Source organism: Aotus nancymaae, unplaced genomic scaffold, assembly GCF_030222135.1.
Source record: "Aotus nancymaae isolate 86718 unplaced genomic scaffold, 86718_ANA_hifiasm-v0.15.2.pri h1tg000016l, whole genome shotgun sequence".
In the NCBI taxonomy this organism is placed as follows: domain Eukaryota; kingdom Metazoa; phylum Chordata; class Mammalia; order Primates; family Aotidae; genus Aotus; species Aotus nancymaae.
Window position 1 is genome coordinate 26,137,674 of NW_026988428.1, and position 14,837 is coordinate 26,152,510.

The 14,837-nt window shown below is 34.0% G+C and overlaps 1 long non-coding RNA gene across 1 annotated transcript; it reads right to left on the reverse strand.

Moving 5' to 3' along the window:
* Positions 1-8,631: 8,631 nt before the first annotated feature.
* Positions 8,632-14,182, reverse strand: LOC105709407 (uncharacterized). The gene is made up of 3 exons (XR_001105510.2): positions 14,089-14,182; positions 8,817-8,952; positions 8,632-8,707 (listed from the first exon to the last, which is right to left on the reverse strand). It is a non-coding gene; the product is annotated as an uncharacterized LOC105709407 (long non-coding RNA).
* Between the last annotated feature and the right edge of the window lie 655 nt (positions 14,183-14,837).

Below are 14,837 nucleotides of genomic sequence, written 5' to 3' on the forward strand. Positions count from 1 at the left end.
TACTATAAGTATTGTTTTATTTAAAATCCTTTAAGATTGTTTTATTTTTATTTTAAAAATGAGAAAAAGCCTAGAAAATGCTCATAAAATACAAAATTATCTACGCAAGGCCTAATTAAATGGCATAATCAAAAGGAGTATAAGATTTTAGGGTTGCATGGTTTGGAATTTGAAATGCAGGATTTAGAGAAACAGCAAAGAGTTGATTGGCCTAGAGAGAAAGCATGCGAATTTCTTTGTGATTTCTTAGCAACAAGAATGTATGCAGATCATTTAGGGAGGAATGAAGAACCTGCATCTGTAGAGAAAGTAGCGTGCCTGGTGTGACAGATGTAGACAATGGTTTTGATCATGTTGTTTTGAATTCATGAAAGAGGTAAAATTTGAAGAATGAAAAAATTCCACAAAATGTTGGTTTCCTCATCAAATTTGTCTCCTTTTACTGATTTTTATGTAAAATGATTCTTTTTATATTTTGCTCTTTTCCTTTCCTAAAAAAGTCTTCTTTTTCTCTTTTCATTTTTTTCTTTTTTGAGATGGAGTTTTGGTCTTGTTGCCCAGGCTGGAGCTCACTGCAACCTCTGCCTCCCAGGTTCAAGCGATTCTCGTGCATTAGCCTCCAAATGACTAGGATTACAGGCATGCACTACCATGCCCGGCTAATTTTGTATTTTTAGCAGAGATAGGGTTTTACCATGTTGGTCAGGCTGGTCTTGAACTCTTGATTACAGGTGATCCACCCATTTCAGCCTCCCAAAGTGCTGGGATTACCCGCATGAACCACTGCATCCCTCCTAAAAAATTCTTATCTGGATTTTTTCATCTGTTCCATCCTATCAGTGAACTTTGTACCATTTGATTCTTCCTACCAAATATATTTTGAATTTTTATCCCTTTCAAAATCCTCTTTCTTATAGGTCCATGAATTCTAATTCAATCTTTAAATGTATTCAAAGCAGAGAAGCTGATTAAAAGTAAATGTAATGAGAAAAAGGATAAAGAAAAGTAAATACTTACTTTTGTTTCTTCTCCTTTCTTTTTAAAGTTCTTTGACTGCAATTCTTTCTGCAGTGAGTTATAATTGACAATGGATTCATTGTAAGATTAACTAAACAAAGCAAAGAACATTGTGAATATCTTCCATTAATTCTTCATTTATGCTGCTGTACGTAAGGTTGTATTTTTACACCAGATCAAATATGACTGTACTGCAGGAAGGCATTCTTTAGCAAATACTTATAAATCTTTTTGGCCTGTGTGGTCAGGAACTGTACAATAATAGGAAAAAAGCCACATGTAAACTAAATTATAAACCACGATCAATTTTACAAACCAGGAGAATGGGAGAAACTAGGAAAGAGTCAAAGTACTTATTTTTTTGTTGATATTTTTACCTTGTTACACCCAAGCCTGGAATATATGATATACTTCAATTTTGCTGAGTTTATTTTCTATTCCCATCTGTGTGTGTGTGTGTGTGTGTGTGTGTGTGTGTGTGTGTTAAAGAAAAGGAAGACAAAGGCTTTTTATAATTAAAAAGTTACATAATTACTAGTTTCATTTTTATTTCTATATAAATTTGATTTAAAGAATATTCATTTGTATTGAATGTGGTTTTAGCTCTTGACAATTAAATTAACTTTCTATTTGTTTTTTGAAAGAGCATGCCTATTTCTGTATATAGTCATCCCTCTATATTCATGAGAAGATTAGTTTCAGGACATCTGGTGGAGACCCAAATTTGTGGATGCTCAAGTCTCCCTTTTAAAGTGGTGTATTATTTTCATATCAACAACATATATTATGCAGATTTTAAATCATCCCTAAATTACTTATAATACATAACACAATGCATACATATCACTTCATTTGTGTGGACTCATTGTAGTACTCAGTTCACAGAAAATTCAAGTTTTGCTTTTTGGAACTTTGTGAAATTTTTTTTCTGAATATTTTCAAGCTGCAGTTGATTGAATGCACAGATGCTGAACCCATGAATAGAGAGAGCCAACTGCATTTACTTCAAATGAAATTCTCATTTGAAAGAGACCAAGTATTTAAAATATGACAAAAGTATAGTTGATAGTTATTTTTTAATAATTTAATATAAATTGTAGAACTTTAAAAGCTTAATTTAAGTACAGTTGGTTTAATTTTCCCTGCCTTCCTCCAGAATTGGGTATAAGTCTACTTTTTAGTTACTTTTGATACAAGTAAAACAATATGTTATAAGATGGCCTTTGATCCTTCAGACATAGACGTTTCATTAGAATACATAATGACATTTAAATTGTATTATCTTATGAAGTCATTTGCCACATGTCTGATTATTACTGGGGGAAAAACACCTCATGTGAGTGCCTTAAAACATTAACTAGCATTTATTTTGCTCACAATTCTGTGATTTGCCTGGGCTGTGGGCATTTCTCATGTGGTCTCTCACAAGATTGTAGTCAGATAAGGTCTGGGACTGGAGTCATTTCTAAGTCTTCTTCACTCACATGTTTGACAATAAAAACATACAAACAGGTAGGGCTCCTCAGATAGGTCTCTCTCTCATCATGTTAGACTTTTACATAAAGGCTGAAGGTAGTCAGAACAAATGTTCTGAGAGAAATTGGTTGAAACTGCATGGCTTTTTAAAAATCCATCCTTGGAAGACAGTATCACTTTCAGCACATCCGATTCCTTGCAGTCATAAAGACCAGCCCTGTATCAAGGGGAGGTGACCTTGATTCTACCCGAATTTGAAAATCACCACACAATGTATGTAAATTGTTGTCTAATATTTATTCTTCTGTTTGTACAGAAAATGTCCACTTTTATTTAATGACTATTTTTTGGGTTATGAAAATAAAGAACTCACTATATTTTATCAATTGGGATTGTCCCAAGATGACTGAAACATTTTTTACTCCTTAGGTCAAGATTTCCATAAAACAATAGGAAGAAACAATTAAATGTGACCTTTAGCTAGCTGATGTAATCAGTAAATAGGATCATTGATTTCCTATATTTGTTCAAGAAATATTTGTCCAGCACCTAATATATGCTCATTGATTACATAGTTCTACTATCAAAGAAAAATAAAAAAATAAAAGCATACCTAAAAAAGCAGTGACTTTTTTTCTCCTGGGAATACAATTAAAAACTACATGAATGTTAACAGAAGGTTAAATTTTAAAAGACCAATTTATAATTATTAAACTAAAAAAGTAAGAAATTATAGAAACACATTAATTAAATATATTTGAATTTTAAGGAAAAGACAAGCACACTGAGTAAAAAATATGTGAAATACATTAAAAGAGTTTCCTACAAAGTGAAACTGCTAATAAATTGGCTGAATATTTAACTTTGTTAATAATAAAATAATTTCAAAAACTAAATATTATTTTTCTTTAAAATTGGCAAGGATTAACCATGCTTCCTTCCCACTATTGACAAGTATATGAAAAACAGTAAATGGAAAATAATTACTGGCTGGTGGAAGAGTAAACAGACACAAATTTCTGGGCAGGGCAAATGTGTAATGTAAAATGTAGAACAATCTTTAACATATGAAGGTTCAATAGGGCACAGTTGTTCACAGCTGTCATCCTAGCATTTTGGGAGGCCCAAGCGGAAGGATCACTTGCACCCAGGAGTTCAAGACCAACTCGGTAACATGGTGAAACTCCGTCTCTACAAATAATACAAAAATTAGCCTGGCGTGGTGGCACATACCTGTAATTCCAAGTACTTGGGAGTCTGCGGTGGAAGGATCACCTGATCCCCAGAGGCAGAGGTTGCAGTGAGCTGAGATTGTGCCACTGCACTCCAACCTAGGTGACAGAGCTAGACTTGCCTCAAAAGAAAAAGAAAAAGAAAAAGAAAAAAAGACCTTCTGAAAATTATTGAGGATATGTGCTAAAATACATATATAAATAAAATAATTTTTCCTACAGGAAATGATCGTATATGTGGCAATAAATACTAAAATGTTTAGTAAAACAGGAGCTCAGATAAGAGAAGTGGAGAGACCTAATCCAGATTGATTTCAAATATGAACTCAGAGTTGATTTTGATAATGAAGAATGGATATAACATGAATAGGTTGAGGAGAGAAGAGAAATAAAGGTAAGAGTAGTAAGTTCAATACAATATCTATTGTGCCCTTGACTGACTCTTATACTTCTGTTCCACATCATTCTTTTTTCTGAATTGCTAGTGTATTTATATTAAGCACTAAATTCCTGAGCACTTAAAGCGCTTTCTCATCACTTTTTGCTTCTTTTCTTCCCCATTAAATGATAAGCTTTATCTTATCTAAATAAGAAATAGTGTCTTATTTAGCATACTCCATTGCATAGTGCTGGGTAACTGGGACCTGTTTAATACGCATCACTTAAGAGTCTGTTGGTTTAGCAAGAATCAAAGGAGGCACAATACATAAATTATTCAATTCTGTATATAGACAGAGCAACTGCACAAAGATTTTTTTCCATTGACTACAAAATTTGCTACATTAAAAATTTTGTTAATATAGTGAAAAGTGTAAATGAAATCATAGTTCATAAAAAGTATTTAATAAATATAAATATTATTTGGTATTTTGTAGCCTAAAACTATGTATTTTCTAATTTTCAATATTGGAATTAGGCAGAAGCAGCCAGGTATTTTAATATGATATATTTTAATATGATCATATATATAACATTTTACAAATGAAAATTATTTAAAAAAATATTTTTATCTAAATATTTCTTTTTATTGTCATACATAAGATACAGACAGATATCCTATTATTTGTGCATCCATTTGCACATATATTTAAAGAGAAGCTATCTGACTTACTATGCTACAAATGTTTTTAGAAATATCACATTTCCAGATGTGAGTAAATATATTTTTAATTTTATAAATGGTCCAGAGTTATTTATAAACAAATGAACTACAATTATAAAAATCAATTGACTCAAGTGAGACATTTATGCTTATTATTTCCTTTCATATATGTGAAAGTAGCTGCTTTCTACTTTTACTGTATATACTTTTACTGTATATATAAGGGAATGATACTAAAAAGATATTCTCTGAAAGAAGGAAAGAACAGTTGCTTTATAATGGGAAATATTTGCATTTTATGGAGGACAATTAGGGAAAAAACATATGTGTGACATGGAAGAAAGCAGAGAACAGTGCATGATTATGTACATGTTTAATGTACAATCCAAAGAGCTACATATTCATATATTATGTGTATTTAGTAATTTGCATCTCACATCAGATTAGGAAATAGAGTGCCCTTTTTAGAATCCATTCTATTCTCAGGAAAGACTTTTTCTTATCACTTTGTATAAGGAAAGATGATGAGCTCATTTGAAAGTTAGTAATAAAATGAAATTGTATTTCTGAATGGGAAAGAAGCATATGGCACACATTTGTGTCTTTTAAAAGATTTTTGCAATAAAATACAAACACACTGAAATTAGATGTAAGATAAATTAGAAGCTTGTTTGGAAGAACAAATCATGTCACAATTTCATCGTGTCGCCCAATAATTAAACATATCCAGTCATTTTTCATAAAAACATAAAGCAAAATAATCTAAAACATTAAAATCTGTCTCACAGAGAATCTTTCTTCAACTTAAAGAAATACATTGAAGAAATAAAAAGAAATAAATGTTTTATTTTTATACACTATCTGAAAAATAGTGTCACTAGTAAGCTCATTCAGTGAACTGAAGACCAAAACAAATAAGAACGTGAATGACTGAATCAGATAGAAATAAACCATTTCTAAAGTTATGTCAAAATATTAAATGTGGCCAGGTGCAGTGGCTCACGCCTGTAATCTCAACATTTTGGGAGATTGAGGAAAGCTGATTACTTGATCTCAGGAGTTCGAAACCAGCCTGGGCAACACTGTAAAACCCGTCTGTGCTAAAAAACAAAAAACAAAAAACAAAAAATTATCCTGATACGGGAGAATCACCTGAGTCCTGAAAGCTGAGGCTGCCATGAGCCATGAAAGTACCACTGCACTCCAGTCTTGGCAATGGGAGTGAGAACCTATCTCAATAAATATGAATAAATAAATAAAAATTAAATTCTTCTTGATCCTTTCATTTCAAAATTACACTCATTTGGCAAGAAGAAAAAAAGTATTAGGCCCCTTCTCTAGTTATTTGTGAAAGGCGAGTCAAAAATACAAGAGTAGAATATGGTTTTACTTGAACATGTGACTGAACACCTATCTATCTGTCTATCATCTATCTATATCTATCTATCTATCAATCATCTATCTATCCTATCATCTATCTACCTGTCTTGTCTGTAGCTACCTATCATCTATCTATCTATCTATCTATCTATCTATCTATCTATCTATCTATCTAATTCCTCTCATTTGTGAAAGAAAAAGAAAAAATAAATAAAATTCTATCAACTTAGCCTAGGAATATTCCCTAGGCTAAGCCTAGGGAATTCTACCAACTTAGCCAGAAGATTCCCTGAATCTTCTGGCAACTACTTTCTTCAGTTGTTGAAAGTAGTTGCCAGAAAATTCAGGGAAACAAACCAAGAAAGATATTTGTACTTGATATTTCTGTTACTTATACGGTTAAGGCAAAATAATAGTTGACCAAAATCTAAAATTTAGTACATAAGTAAAATAAATATATTCTGTCTCCTACCCAATCACTTACTTAACCCAGTGTAAGTCACACAAAATAAAAGCATTTCATAACAGAGATATGAAGTACGATCCCTTGCATTGAGGTTGGGTTTTTTTTTACTCTTTTAACTAGCATTCAAATTGATGGAAGTTACCCTAAGCCAATTCTCACTTTGAACTTTATGATGACTGGCATAATTTTTCCACTTTTATGGAAACCACCTTGCTCCCAGTGATACAATGAGCAAGTTCCAACAGCCCATGTGAAGAAAAATCAATGCCCAGCTAACAACACAAGCTGAGCTCACTGAACACTTGCTTCCAACTTGCCAACTATGAGAGGGAGACATCTTGAATAGAGGAGACAAAATATTTGAAGAAATAGTGAAGAAAGTTTTCTGACAATATAAGATGAAAGACCTTATATTGAAATGTTTTATAATACATCAAAATAAAGACTGACAACTGTAAAAAGAACTTCAACATATTTTCATGAAATTTAAGATACCAATGAAAAACATTTATAAAAGCTTCAAGATAAAAGGAAAAGTCATCAAAATGTAACCAGATTCTTAACTTATGTTACTGTCTTCAATTGCCACACTGTTTGTCAGAAAAAAATGAGTGATATAAGCAAAGGACTGAAGAGATTATCTGAGCTATGAATTTATTTAGACTAGGTCTCAGCTATTGGGCTTGCTCTTATTGGGGCTGTCTCTAGCCTATAACAAAGCAAGGCTGTGGCCTAAGGACTTAGATGTGGGATTTCTCATATGGCCAGTGTTGGTCTACAAGCTCCTCAGGGGACTGACAGACTGTAGTCATGTCTGTGGCATGGTCTGAGGGCTCTCCCTGTGCAATTTTGCTTCTTTCCCTTACTCTTTCACAGTTACTACTCTCTAATAAACCTTTTGCACTCCTGCCTCCATTTCATTGTCTGCTTCCTGGAGAACACAATCTGAGACACTATTTTATCATTCTATAATCTTCCTTCTTAACATTTATTTTTAATACTTATTCTTACTATTGCTAATCAAATTTTTCTTATTTCCAATGGTTGATGTATTTTCTTATGTCTTTAAGCATATTTATTGCCAGGCCTCCAAGTCCAAGCCTGGCCATTTTAGCCTTTGTGACCCACACATACACCTCTGGATGGTCCCCAGGAGCCAGGAAGTCTGAGGTAACCACAAGTAACGAGGTGGCCACAGAAAAAAATGAAACAATTTGTTTCTGCCTCAACTAATTGCTCTCTCCCTGCAACCTGCAACCATTGTTCCTATTCAGCCTTACGAAAATTTCCCCCCGGACATTGGGTTTCTCAAGACCCTCACCCCTGTAACTATGTAATTTAGCACACCCTCCCCTCTGATTGCAACCAATACTCCCCACCCTTGTGATCATGCATCCGGTGACGCCCTTCCCCAGCCCAAGATAGATTACTGACCCCTACCCTTGTACTCATGCATCCCATGACACCCTTCCCCTACCTAAAACAGATTATCACATTTAACTGCTCATTTGCCCCAACCTAAGTAACTAATCCCCTCTCCTATCCTCTTTGCCTAACTCCTTTCTCAGACTTGGCTAACTTGCACCCAAGCTTGAAATAAATGGCCTTGTTGCCCACACAAAGCCTGCCTGGTGGTCTCTTTATGCAAGCAACATGCATGACATTTATCATACCTATTTTAAATTATTACTTCATCTGCTTTGAAAAGTATACGTTTAGAGTTTTGAAATTTTTTAATGTCTCAGTATATAAACCCATGTATGTCTTATGCTGGTCCATGTTCCATGTTTCAAGGCGATGAAGGCTATTGGTTACTGTGTTTGATAACGTATCTTACAGAAGGATCATAATATTTAGTCTTTATTAATCTCTTTGAGTTTTAAAACAAAGAAAGGAATAAGCTCCAGACCAGAGAGTCTTGTACATCAAAGAATTCTAGCTGATTAATTTTGTTTGCTGGCTGACATAGTTTGGATATTTGGTCCCACCCAAATCTCATGTTAAATTTTCATCTCCAATGCTGGAGGTAGGAACCTGGTGGGAAATATTTTGGTCATAGGGGTGGATACCCCATGGCTGGGTGTTGTCTTCATGATAGTGAGTTCTCATGAAATATGGTCATTTAAATGTGGGTGGCACCTACCCCCTCCGTGACTCTCTTTTGCTTCTACTTTTGTCATGTGATATGCCTGCTCTTCCTTCACCTTCTCCATATTCAAAATCTCTCTGAGGTCTCACCAGAAGCTGAGAAGATGCCAGCCCCATGCTTCCTGTAAAGCCTGCAAAAAAGTGGGCCAATTAAACATCTTTTCTTTATGAATTACTCAGTCTCAAATATTTTTTCATAGAAATGCATGAATGGCTTAATACACTGGCATATTAAGAGGCAAATCTTCTGGAAATCCTATTTTTCACTAAAATCTATGTTCTACTCATGAAATTTTAGGTAGGACAGCATTAGGAAGAGGCAGTCTCCTGGCTATGATCTCAAAGTGTTCTCACAAAATTCCTATGTTGAAATTAGTCACCAACATGATAGTATCAAGAGGTGGGGCCTTTAGGAAGTCACTAAGTAATGCTCCCTCATGAATGGATTATATAAAAGGTGGGAGGAGGGTGTTTGCACTTTTCTTCTATTTAAGGACTCAGTAAGAGGCATCATCTGTGAGACAGAGAATGAAACTTCACCTCACACCAAATCTGCTAGTGCCTTGATCTTGGACTTACCAGCCTCCAGAACTATGGGAAATAAAGTTCTATTATCTATAAATTACCTAGTTTAAGATATTTTGAAACAAGGATAGGCTAATGTACTCCCTAAATTATAAACCATAAGCCCAGGAATTTGGAAGAGAAGTAAAGAGATCAATATGTTTGCACTCTGCCCCACCCCCACAAGGCTTTATGTTACTCTGGTAGCATCCGTTGACCAGAGCTAGAGATGCTGCTTTCTTTGAATTACAGAAAAAAATTATTGTCCCAATAAATTGGGCAGTGAAACAGTAAAATCTTAAAAGGAGACTCTTCTCCAATCATTTAGTCTTCTGCTGATTCCAGAGTTCCTAAATTCCAACAGTATCCACTGTTCATTCACTTTAACACACACTGCTTTCAGTATCCACTAAGTATTTCTCACTTTTGTTGTAATTATTATATTTTAGAATCCATTTCCTCTTTTAGTTCTACATTTTATTTAGAGTTGTATTTTAGGGAAGAGATTCAGCCACCTGTGGTTGGTTGGAAATTGTGACATGAATCAGAAATTCTGTTATTTTCCTCTGAGTTTACTTTTAGGATAATTTATCAACTTGAGAATTTCCACACAATTATGATATCATATATTGAAACCCCAATGATACAGGAGATATATATATATATATATATATATATATATATATATATATATATAAAATAACATATTTAGAAAATCTGAGAGGATTTTCTTTTTATTGTCCAGAGCTCAGGTGCTTCAAATGGAAGAATTCTATAACCTGAGCACATTCTTCATCTTTTAAATTACTAAATCTTTTTTTCCTTAATTCTATCCTTGTCCTACATGAAATCCATTGTCAACAGATTCAGCTATACTCTGACCATTGACATTGTCTCAAACTTGGATAAAAGCATCCCTCCATTTTCTCTGTTTCTACCACAGGTCTCTTGACATCTGTAGAAGAAATCTAATTAACTTTTCTAAAATTCACAAAGGCTGGCCTGGTGGTCTCTCAGTATTATTTTTCAGTGTCTTTGCTTATTTATAATCAAGTTTTTTCCCACTCTTGATAATAGATATTTGAACTTTCTCCACTTTCAAGCATTTTTTACCTAATCCTATCTCCCTGTCAGGGGGTGACTTTGTCTCCCACAACACCAAGAAAGAATAATTATTGTCAGGAAAGGATTCCTTCAATAATTTTATTTTCCAACTTCAGACACACTTGAATAATAATAATAATAATATCAATAATAGCAAACATGTTCTGAATTTTTTTTGTACTTTACTTATTCTGAATTTTTTAACTCATGCTTCAGCTTCCTCACCAATAAAATAACACATTTTTATGTTTTTATGAATTAAATAATTTAGTTCCTGGTATACAGTAGATATTGATCAAGTTTTACCTGTTTCATTACCAATATCATCATTATCACCACTATGCATACATTTACTAACTCTAAACTTGGTCATCATACCTGATGCCACCCTTCCTCTCTCAACATGCATTTAATTGATCATCATTTCCTCTTAATTCTAGTTCCTAAATGTATCTCATTGTCCCCAATTCAACTTTCTAAGTTTACACTATAATTTTGAATATTATAATTACAGTTTTATATGTCTTCTTATCTCCAGAACTTTCACTTTCTAATCTAATATTCACAAAGCATGAGAAGGATCTTGTGAAAACATAAATTTGGTCAAATTACTTTTCTGTTTAAGCTTATTCCTGAATCCCCATAAGAATAGATATAAGACTGAAATCCCTGAACATGATTTAAATCCTTGCTGCTTAAAGAATGACAAGTGGACCAGCAGCACTGGCATTACTTGCAAGCTTGTTAGATATTAGTGCTCCATTCAAGATCTACTGAATAGGAATCGAGGTTTTAATGAGATCCCAGATGACTGCTGTGCACATCAATTTCGAGAAACACTGATTTATAGTCTTTTCACCTAGCACCTACCTACTACTCCAACATGATCCTTTTCCACTTAATTCTCTGAAATACTCTATAATCCAGCCCCAACATATTTTTTAAGGCATGGGCAACTCTTTCTTTTAGGCCTTTGAATATGTTGTTAGATTTGCCTGGAGCACTATTATTTACCTTCAACCAATATACCCTTTCCAAGTCAAACTCTGTTAACTCTATTTGCTTCTTGCAAGTCTGTCAAGAGTGCTGTCCTGACCTCTATCACCTGTTATATACAATCCCTTATTACTTCCATAATGCAACACACTGTGCTTCTCTCATCATAGTTCTAAACATATTTACATACTAATTCTTTTGGACTCAGTATAGTAGAATCATAGGATGAATCAATGTGCCTTTGCTACATTTTCTCCATGCCATCTTCAATGTATAGCAGCATGACAATACATGACAAATGATGGATTAGTGTTTGTTGAAAAAATGATAAATAATAATAAGTTTGAGACATAGTATTTAAATAATTTATGCTATCACAGCTCACAATTAGAGCATAATAAAGTCTGACCACACTCCCAATGTCTAATTTTTCTCCCTTTGTCTCAGAATAGCTCTTTCTCCTCTTGAAATAGTAAATCCTTTAGTTTTTCTTGATTCTTAGTCTTCAAATTTCTCTAGAATATATTTTTCCAATTATCTGTCTCTCATATCTATAATCTTTTTAAATTCAGTTGAGTCTTCTTTTTATTCTATGTAAACATACATCTTTCTCCAACTTAAATATAAAATAATAAGAAAAACACTATATTTTTTAGATTAAGATGTCTTGAAGATGTTCAGTGTAATACTTGTAGATCAATGATGTCAAAATTTGGTACAGAATTTTAAAATATGAATATTCATCTTCATATGCATTACAGAATATTATATAAAAAGGTATCTGAATACTCAATTGCTCACAATTATTATTTTTCCCACAATTTGAACTTCAACAGCTACTCCTATGCAAAACTGTCAGTAAGTTTTCAAATGCAGGAAAAAACCCACAGACATAGGCTTATGTAACCAATAAAACATAAACGGTGCATCAAAGATCAGCAATCCTTACCATGTACATGTGGGTTAAGACCACAGAAAAGGTCTAACTATGCTTGAGGAGCTAAACTGTTGTTGCTATGGAAACGGAGCTTAACCTTAAGGTTTTGCACTGTGGTGCATTGAAAATTTAGAGCCGACTGTGCAGTAATGTCAGCTTTTTCAGTGAATATACAGCATCAGTTGCAGGAAACTGCATGAATGGAAGATAATGAGTTCCCAAGACTGACAACGTTAAACACACAGAGACACAAATAGACACACATACATCTAACTTTTTAGAAGCATAATTGCATATTATATTTTTTTAATATTTCATTTTTTTACTCTGTTTTTTAAAATTATTTTCAATGGCAAATTTTCCACTATCCCTCAGTATTTATAAACGTAATTTGTAATATTAGTTTAAAGAGCTCTCCTTTTTTATCCTAATAATAGTGCTTATGAACGCTGTCTAATATCTCTCTCATCAATGTTTCCACTGATGCACTGTAAATAAATCAAAAAGGCCTTAGGTCGTGCTAATTTTTAAAATTATTTTGTTCCATGGACAATATTGAACAAGCATAAAATTGAATATATAGAGATACATAGACATAAGTTTAGCTAACATGAAAGTGATATTTCTTATAAGTCAAATCCGTAAACAAAGTACAGTTACATTTTTATGTCCCCAGATAGAAGAGTGCTGATATACAGGCAGAATGCACTTTATACAAATTACTTGCCTATCATGCCTCATATTTCTCTATAATAGTTTTGTTATTCACATTTCCCAGTATGACCCAACTAGGAAAAAATATCAGCTAGAGGTTATAGGTTATAATGAAAGTACTCTAAAAGCAGCCTTTGTCTCAGAGACTACTCTGGCACTTCCTTATCACAGTCACCCCACTCACCCTGCTCCAGGTCCCTCCTTTCTCTTGTTAGAGTGAGACCCTCACCACAGCCAGTGACCTCTGATTCCATGGATGCTGGCCTCCTCTCCTCATACCTCTGTGGCCTTGGTCCTGCCTCCTGCCATCTCTCCAAGTAATGCTGATTTACTCACATTTATGCTAACTTTTGAGGGTGGCTATTGCTTTTTGGTTAATTCTCACGTTAACACAGGATTGACCCATTAACTATTATGGAAGCTTTTTTTTTTTTTTTAACCACGGCATTGGGGAAAGACTTTATCCATATAGTGAACAATTCTTTAATTAGATGCTCAAATAGAGATAAAGGTGGGTTTTTTTCCTCTGAGTCATCTACAATTTTTAGTGCTTTGGTGCTTTCATCTATTATTTCAATTTACTACTTAATCATCCTCACAGTCTCCTTGTGAAACTTTTCATAAATCCAACCTGCATACAAACTAAAGAGAATATAAACAGCAATTCACAGTGAAGTATTCAAAATTATTTTGCCTCATCATGAACAATGGTTGTTTTTCCTCTGTGTATTAATTGTCTCATTTTTCTTTTGCTTAATTTTCTATATATTGTTTATTAATTTAATCCCAGAGCTTTCTGACAACTTGTAAAATTCTTCTCAACTTCATTATCTACATTGTGTATTCTCTCAATTTGCCTCGTAACCTTCTGTCTTTATCCAACCTTTCTGACACAATTGTATAGAACTTGCCAAGGGACCATCTTTTGTCATATCTTAGGGATTCTCTTTACCCTTCTCTTGGAATCCCTGTGATTCCCAGTTTCCTCATGCACATTGTTTTCGTCTTGGTTTAATCCTTCTTCTGTCTAGAATACATCCATCAATAGTTTCCTGAAAGACAGGACACAGGAAATAAATGTTAAGAGTCCTGTATGTGCGAAAATATCGATTTCCCCTTTTGTATTGGATTTCATGTGGTTTGTATGTAATTACAAATAATTCCCACTTGTAATTCTGAAAGGCTTTCCTATTCTTTCTTTTCTTTGGGAAACAACTTCACTTCCAGCCCCTTGGATCTTTGCAACTGAAATCATAGCGTGTCTGTATTCCATTCATAGGGGTACCCATAGGCCATGCACACTTATAATTTAGAGTACTGTACACTCGGCATGGAGAGCAATTCAGAAATGGCTGTGCGACTCCTACTGCTTAAGTGAGCACTTTACCGAGAATTTGACACACAGGTTCCAGGAGAGAGATTTATCTTTCTCTGGAATTATGAACCATAAAGACCTTGTAGATCTAGAAATGCCTGCAGAAGTTCCCCCTGGCCACATGAAGGGATGTATTTACATAATGATGACAACACAGAGACAAAGAGAAGCAAGCAAACTTGAAGTTTCTGCAGAGAGACACGGGAGACTGCAGAGAGAGAGCCTCCTGGCTAACACAGTGAAACCCGGTATCTACTAAAAATACAAAAAATTACCAGGCGTGGGTGGGAGCCTGTAATTGCAGCTACTGCAGAGGCTGAGGCAGG